Source organism: Acipenser ruthenus, chromosome 8, assembly GCF_902713425.1.
Source record: "Acipenser ruthenus chromosome 8, fAciRut3.2 maternal haplotype, whole genome shotgun sequence".
Classification (NCBI taxonomy): Eukaryota; Metazoa; Chordata; class Actinopteri; order Acipenseriformes; family Acipenseridae; genus Acipenser; species Acipenser ruthenus.
In genome coordinates this window covers 32,466,131-32,475,240 of record NC_081196.1, presented here as the reverse complement: position 1 = coordinate 32,475,240, position 9,110 = coordinate 32,466,131, and positions in this window count along the sequence as shown.

Here is a 9,110-nt window from a genome sequence, read left to right as displayed (position 1 = left end):
ACATCATGAATATTTTGTAAGAGTCGTTTTATGGTTTTATGATTTAGAGGGTCTTTGTTTTTTCAACAAAAAAGAAAAGTAAATGTAACATTCTTTCAAAAATGCCAATTACATTTTTAAAGACTGATATTTTGGTCAAAGGGGGGAAATTGACAAAGCATTTATTTATCATTAACATCAATTAGATTGAAAGAAGACACCCAGGGGTCTTCTGTTACTGTATGGTATCCGCTGAGAGACGAGAGAGACACAGAGGCACAGGCGCTGACTCCATGGGTGTCCCAGGGCTCAAGCATCCATGGGGAATTAGCGGCTGCTCAGCACTCACGATAATTTTATTTTATGGGATGAAGGTTATTATTGTTCTTTCAAACTAAAGTGCTTGTGTGTTCACTATCAGTAATGTATAAAGCTGTTGAAAAGTTAAACATTAATTGTAGTGTACCAGTACGTGGTGCAATGTCGGTAATATCGTGTTGCTAATGTCATGAATATTTTATTCTAAGTACACGGAACGCACAATTAATTATCGACTACTCTGAATGACGTTTGGGCAATGTACACTATGAGACTGATGTATGATGTAAAACAAGATGGATACATTTGTATTTTTAAAAAAAATTGTGGGAGAAGTAAAGGGATCAAAAGCACTCCGGCAAGCATAGCAGAAATCACCAGAATTGACAGACATAAAGCAGAATCTACACAGTTGGAGGATACCCATGAGTGCACACAAAAATGTAACAGATGGGCATTTTGTTGGTACAATTGTTTGTATACATGTATAAACTAGCACTAGAACGGGTTAATTAATCTTTTCACACTGCACTAGATGCTGCTAACACATTAACTACCTGTGAATTGAAGCGGTTCTTTCATGATTACTAATTGACGCACCCGATGCATGTTATACATTGCACGTGGTGCTAATATATTTAACTCACATGGTCTATGTTATTGGTTGATTAGGTAATTGGCTGCTAAATTCTTTATTGGTTTTCTCTGTATAAATATACTATATTGAGGAGAAACAGGAGCTCATTTTGTACAGAGAGAGGAATGGCAAGGACAGGTGGGGCTGCATTGGAGTCCAGGAAAGAAAGTGAGAATGTTGATTCTGTTTGTTTTGTGAGTCTTATGAAAACTAGATTGTTTGTAGTCGGACAATCTGTGTAAATGCTGTTTTGCACAAGGAAACTTACTTGAAAGTTGGAAGTGTTTGACGGCTGTGTTTTTTCTTTGCTATTTAGGTTAATCCATTCACTGCAGGGCGGCTGACCTGTTTGTGTGTGTGGTTTGTAGTAGTACTGTTTAAAGCCCGCTGCTGTTGTCCTTGCGATTCCTCCCTCTCGTTCCTTTGTTTGTGAGAAAAGCCATTGCATTTATCACTGTCTTTATGTTATTCTTTTAACTCTTGTCTTTTTATTCCTGATTTTAACGTGTATAATAAAGTTAGTACATAGTTTGTTTTTTGTCAACTTTGTTTTAGAATTGCAGCTAAATGTATACCTTTTTATCTCTATAATAGCTGTATTGCCAGTTCTGGAAGATCGCTCCCTGGTGGGTTGGGCTGGTGTTGCACTCCTGCTAGCTCTACAGTATTTTGAATTGGAATTGTGTGTGATTAATTGTATGGTCTAGTGTGTTTTCTTTCTTTGATTATTTATTTATTCATTCACTTAAGAAGTAGTTATCCTTTTTGTTTAGGAGCGTTTATTTTATTTTGTTTATTTGCTTGTTTATTTTGATTCGTTTGGTTGCACTGCTGTGGGTAGAGCAGAGCTGCGTCTCCAGCCAGCCCCCCCTTTCTGGTACAGCTGTAAATGTAATAAAAACCAAGGTATCTGTATTTCTATAAAACTTGTGTCGTGGGCTTTCATTGAGAGGACATTGTGACAACTTACCTGATTTCCAAAAGAGTGTGTGATGGTGTGTGTATAATACATATAGATAACTTGTGTACCTGGGTTATAATCTTTCCCTGGGTTTTTAGTTGCTATTGCCCTTGCCTTATTGGCTAGGTGTTACAAAAATGTACCGGTGTTGTGCCAAATAGTGTCATCGGAAGAATAGTGGTCAGAATTCATGCGCAGTCATGCAAATTCATTTGCACATGCCTTGAATATTTTTTCCTCCATCTTTGCCAAAAATGGTCACATTTAATTTTTGAATCAGTGCATGAAAATGGAAGAACTGGTTTTAGAAAACATTTACTTTGTTTTTTAACTGAGGGCAAATACCCGAATAATTATTGCAAAAAGTATTGAAAACTTTCTTACAGAACCCACCAGATTAGTCTTCGGTGTTTCTTTACCCACCAGATTAATCGGCAGTTTTTCTTTTAACAGTTTGACACCTTAATGGAAAGTTATGCTTATCATGTTTCATAAATAGAGAATTGGTAATACTTATTAGAATAGTCATATTCTGCATATGATCTGCTCATAAACGTACTGGTAATCAGTGTTTCAATGTCTGCTGGGCTATCGTTTGTCGCAGGTAACAATAATTCAATTATAATATAAACAAACTAAAATTAGTTATTTAAAATTACCCCAGTGTACGAAAAAAATCCTAAAAAACAAGGTTTAAAAAACCCAATGTTAGATCGGAAGCGATACTGAATAGACATTGCTGATTGGGAACCCCTTTCAATTAAGAAGAGGACGGTATAGTCCACACAAACCATCGAATGCAGTTCTGCAAATTTGCAGTATTATTAACCAAGATCATTGAAATAACATGAACATTAAGTTATTAGACTAATTAAATGCAAGAGTTGTCACTGTATATAAAGCAGCCCAGTTTTGTCAACTTTTTTTAACAGCAGTCCTTACACGCACAATGTTTCACCCGAAAGTTGAAGGATTGCAACGCCAAATACCACCGAGTTATCCTAGCGTTGTTATCCTTCATTGTGTCTAACCACTTCAACGGAGCGTGATCTGTGACAAGGAGGAAACAATGCCCCAGGAGATAATACCGGAGGGAGTGCACAGCCCATTTAATAGCCAGACACTCCTTCTCGATGACGGAGTAGTTACGCTCCCGAGGGAGCATCTTCTTACTGATGTACAAGATGGGGTGTTCTACTCCATCAACCCTGGGACAAGACCGCTCCCAGACCTACATCAGACGCATCAGTCTGGAGGAAAAATTATTTGCTGAAATCAGGAGATATTAGTGCAGGAGCTTGACACCGACGCCTTTTTATCACATCAAAAGCCTCCTGACACTCAGCTGACCACTTTACCAAATTTGGAGCCTGCTTCTTAGTGAGATCCATTAACGGGGTAGCAATAGTGGAGAACTCGGGGAGGAACCTACGGTAATAACCCGCTAACCCGAGGAGGGATCTCACCTGGGTTTTGGTCTTCGGAATCGGAGTGTCCACTAAAGCCTGGACTTTAGAGGCCATCGGCTTCACCTGACCATTACCCATAATATAACCCAAATATTGTGTTTCTAGTCTGGCAAATGCACATTTCCTCAGGTTGGCTGTTAGCCCCGCTTCCCTTAGAGACTGAAGGACGGCTGTAAGTCTAACAAGATGCTCTTTCCAGGAAGAGCTAAACACTACCACATCGTCAATATACGCGGCCGCATATTTCTGAGCACTTGATCCATCAGTCTCTGAAAGGTTGCTGGAGTCCCATGCAGCCCGAACGGCATGGTCACAAAATGGAACAAGCCTTCCGGAGTCAAAAATGCGGTTTTCTTGCAAGAGCTTAGAGTTAAGGGAATCTGCCAGTATCCCTTCGTCAGATCGAGGGTGGAGATAAACCGCACCCCTCCTATCCGGTCCAAGAGCTCATCCACTCGAGGCATAGGGTATGCATCGAACTTGGAGAATGCATTCACTTTGCGAAAATCCACACAAAAGCGATTGGTGCCATCCTTCTTGCCAATGAAGACAATCGGGCTGCACCACTCGCTCCGTGAAGGCTCTGTGACTCCAAGCTCTAACATATCCGCTACTTCTCGGCTCACCATCCCCCTCCGACTTTCAGGGATGCGGTACGGTCTCTCTTGCTCCCTCACACCTGGGGAAGTAACAACAGCATGTTCGATTATATTCGTTCTACCTGGCAAATCAGAAAAAACATCACCGAACTTCCCAATTAACCCTTGTATCTCTCGCTTTTGACTGGGAACTAATTGATCCCCCACCACCACCTCCGCGAAGGGGGATGAATGTCATGACCAAAATCATTATCTCCCGCAATGAACAGGAATTAATGTGGTAAATTTCAGTTTTATTACGGCGGTCGAGCTGCCGAATCTCATAATTTACCTGTCCCATTGCCCGCACCAACTCATATGGGCCCTGTCATTTAGCAAACAGTTTCGATTCGCTGACGATGCTGAGCCTGTTTTAAGTTATCATGCGCCAGTTTGCCAATTATTTCTAGGCGCTCTCTCAACAGCATTACGTGCCAGACTACATTTTTGGTTTCATTTTGAGGCTTCTCCCACCCTTCTCTTATTAGGTCGAGAATGCTTCGGGGTTGTCTTCCGTACAGCAGCTCAAACGGGGAGAACCCAGTTGAGCTCTGTGGCACCTCTCTCACTGCAAACAGAAGGTATGGGAGAAGCTTTGCCCAATTTTGGTTTACAAACCGCCTCAAACCACCTCAGCATCTGTTTTAAGGTCTGATTGAACCGCTCCACCAAGCCGTCAGTCTGCGGATGGTAAACTGACGTGCGGATGGAGCGGATTTGCAGTAATTTATACACTTGAACAAGATATTTAGACATAAAATTAGTCCCATGATCGGTCAAAATCTCTTTGGGGATCCCTACTCTTGACATAATCTTTACTAATTCAGTTGCAACCGCAGCTGCACTAGTGGACCTCAAAGGTACTGCCTCAGGATATCGCGTCGCGTAGTCCACCACTACTAAAATATGCGTATATCCTGAGTCAGAGGGAATCAACCCACTATGTCCATTGCGATACGCTCAAAGGGAACCCTAACCAAGGGCAGTGGGACCAACGGGGCAGGGCGAACTCGACCCAGTGCTACCTTTTGACACTCGGGACATTCCGCTACATATTTCCTCACTTCCCCACATACCCCAAGCCAATAAAACCGAGCCAATATTCGCTCCAGCATCTTTTCAGAACCGAGGCGCCCCGAAAAAGGTATATCATGTGCCAACCGCATCACCTCAGCTCGAAAAGGCTCAGGAACCAATAATTGTTTTACAGGAGGACCTGTGCCCAGGGCTTGGGTTACCCTATACAGTAACTGCCCGGGTATGACATAGTGGGGAAATGTGAGCGGATTTGTATCATCAATAGCCTTCCCCTCGACAGACCAAACCTGCGCCCGGATGTTAACTAAGGTGGGGTCATTACTTTGTTCCCACGCCAGGTCAACATCCCGGTCCCAGAACTTCGGTATGTCGAGCGGGGTTATGGTAGCCTGTGCACTGGGGTTCTCAGTAACCCTGCCCTGCAGGTCACACTGCACCCCTACACCCTTCCCTCGGCTTTTAACAGATACAGAAGTTTCTCCAATCAAGCCCCACCCTTGTCTCATTGCTATCCCCTCCCACTTCTCAGCCTGTCGCTCTTGTTTTGTTTTTCAGGGCCGGAAGCGAGACGAGAACACTTCAGCTTGCATCGGAAAGATCTGGCCAATACGATCCTCCTTTGCAACTACTACCTTACTCAGGGCTGGCCCTATTTCACCCAATAACAGCTGTTTGAAACATGGCCAGTCCCTCCCCAAAATGACGGTATAGGGCAGACTATCCACGACAGCCACGACTACGCGGTCTGTCCGACTTCCCACAGTCATGTATAATTTTGTGGTCGGATATACCTTGGTTTTTCCATGAACACAGGAAATAGCCACCTGGGCATGCGGCTGCCAAGATGTACCCTCCATGAGAGCAGACCGAATCATAGTTTGCCCACACCCTGAGTCCACTAAGGCGTGGGTACTCTTATTGCCAATCTTTAATCAATGACACAAGGCCCCACCCGACCCTTTCCCCAGGACTTACCTGCTTCGAGAGCCAGGTAGTGGGAAGCCACATCACACTCCATCGCTGCAGGACAGAATCGCTGAATGTGACCTGGCTCGTGGCATCTCCAGCAGACCAGGGGCGAGGACGCCAAGGGAGCCGACCTATCCCGATGCCCTTGAGCAAGCAGGGGGGAAGAACCCCCTGTTATACCCCAGCTAGGGGCCAACCTCGGCCTCCACTGTTTGGGAGGGAGGTGGCCCATCGGGGCATGTACCAGAACGGGTGTCAAGGATGGTCTCGGTGAAGGCGGAGGTGGGCTGGGGAGCTGGATCCGACTCTTGGGAGGGGGAGGGGTTGATCCTGAGGAGGGCGACACCGCGTTTTCAAAGGCCTCGGCCAGGTCGATGGCCGCCTCCAGCATGGTGGTCCGGTGCTGTGCAATCCAATTCCAGGTCTCTGCCCCCATCACGCTTGTGAACTGTTCAAAGTTAATCAGCTAGGCCACTTCCTGGCCCGATTTTTCTGCGGGGCAGAGCCACCGGTCGGATTGTTCTTTCAGCTGTTGTGCTACCACGAGGGGGCGGGTAGCCGGAGGGGCCTAGCCTCCGGGTCTTCCTCCGGCAGCATTCTCTGCAGCTTCGGCTTGGGGACCGAACCTATGGGGAGTCCATCTACCCCTACCGCCGCTGGCGCTTCGCCAGGTTGGGGCAGCTGGGCCATCGTCTGGATGAGTGAAGTGTAGTGGGCGGCAAGCTCCTCCTGCCTCTTCACCTCCCGGGCTTCCTTCCTCCGCTCGGCATCCTCCCTCTGTTGGTCCAGCGTTGTCAATAGCGTCGCCAAGATAGTCGGATCTCTTCAAATCCCACTTCTGACACCAAATGTGACGGTGCGGTGGGTGTGGGGGTGAAACAGACGTCACAGAGTCACTTATACAGGTGCAAATACTCTACCATCAATGGCGTGTGATGTCCAAGGTGAAAAGTGCTGGCAGTAGTGCGGCAGCTCCTTGGCGTCAAGGATCACTCTGACCCCGGTCCTGATGATAAACAAATCAAAAACACGTAGAAAACAAACAACCAAACAAACACGCAGCTCAGCAACCCAGGTTTAGTATTACCTCAAAGGCCCTGCACTTACAAAATAACAGCCCTTATATACTAGGAGACTCCACCCCATGATCAGCGCGACTCAGCACACCTGCCAGTTGTCTAATGCAGCACAGCTGATCACAGTAATCTTGTCCCCTAATATGGTCATTCCGCCCTGCACCAAGATGTCCGACTTCCTTTTCCACCCCTCTCTCCAAGCCGGCCCGTCTCTGTACAGGCGTGCAAGTACCTCTGTTTAGCGCCCTCTTGGGTCGGGTGGGAGATTTGCAGCCCAGATCCTCACGCTCCCTGTCACTATATATATATATATATATATATATATATATATATATATATATATATATATATATATATATGGATGAAGGCTATATTTGCATCCTAAGCCATTCGAAAAAAAGGCATAATAGCACAGTAGTGGTGTCAAAATGTTATAATTCCTCTAGAGGAAAATTTACTTGAACTTTGACCCATTCAGCTCCTCAAGACCACTTTCAATTCAAACACAAAATTTCTCATTTTCAATCACTCAACAACACCCACAGTAGAGAAATGTTGATTTAATAAGCAACACAATGAGAATACGTTAATAAAAAAAAAAAATATATATGTAAAGCTGGTACATTCGTATCTCAGAGAAACTGGAGAGGAACAGGTAATTTAAGACATTCCTGTCAATGACTTTCAAAAATTAAATCACTCGACAACACCCAGAATTTGTGTTTTTAGACACTTTTAACAAATCTGTCTCTGTAAAGATCTGACAGCGACAGAGTTGAAAAAAAAAACACATTTTCCTTCAAAATACGTTATTGTTTGCAGTTCATTATCTACCAGTTTAATCTACCAGTTTAATTCACTGTTCCTGAATTATCATGACTTAATGTAAGTTATTATTGTTCATTAAATTCACTTGCAATTTGAACCTTAACACCCATTTAATGTCTTTTTTATTACAGATACTAATACTAATTGTGTGAGTTTATAAACAACTTGACCTAATGGTCCCGTAGTTTATGACGTCACATAAACCCTAGATGGAATTATTTGCCTTTAACTCACTGAAGACCATCAATTTTATATATATATATATATATATATATATATATATATATATATATATAAAACAGAAAAAAAACAAGCTAGCTGATGAAGGACCTATTGTCTGAAACATACTGATAATTGATTTTCTATTAATTATTCACATTTGTATGTACCTGTAGCAAAGCGGCTTGCCATATGCAGGTGTAGTTGGTGCAGTGCTCAGGAATAACACAGAAGACAGTGAAAGTTCAATAAAACAGCTCCTTTATTTGGCTGGGTTGCATGTCAACAACACTTAAATAATAAGCACAGGCTCTACACAGCCATGTGTATCGCTCCGTGCAAAACAAAGGTTTTAGTCCCAGAATAACGACTTTATAATTATACCCAACACAGACACGATCACTTCTCCAGACAGTGAGTGCTTGAGTGCAGGTGGGGTGAAAGACAACTGTTCATGAAATAGGGGTGCAGTGCAGTCAGGGTTTTGGTGCTGGCTAGTAGCGACAGTTCGCGGTTTGTGTTAGCCATCTAACAGTGACAAAAGACAAACAGTTAGCACAAGCAAATAAACAAAACACGAAACACTCACGATAATTAATTACGTCAGTTTTCTAAACGGGTCCATCAGAAACCACATCAAGGGAACAGATTACATCGCCACATCCCCACATCCCCATTATACCCTTAGTCACGCCTCCTGCGATAGCTAGTTCAGTCACGTCTCCTCCAATCCATGACTGACATATAGCGTACCGCTTTAGACGAAGACTTCGGGCATTTTGTCTCCGCCCCCTTCCTGGATGGCTAGCTTCCGACTGACCCTGGAATGAACTGCCAGACAAACCAGTACGAGGCACTCTGTTCTTGTTATACAGCGCTCTCTCAGATCGGGAGGGAGATTGTTGACTAGGATTCATTCGCTCTCTGTCACAGTACCTATATTACATTTTTCTTCTTTATTTTGATTCTTTTGGCACA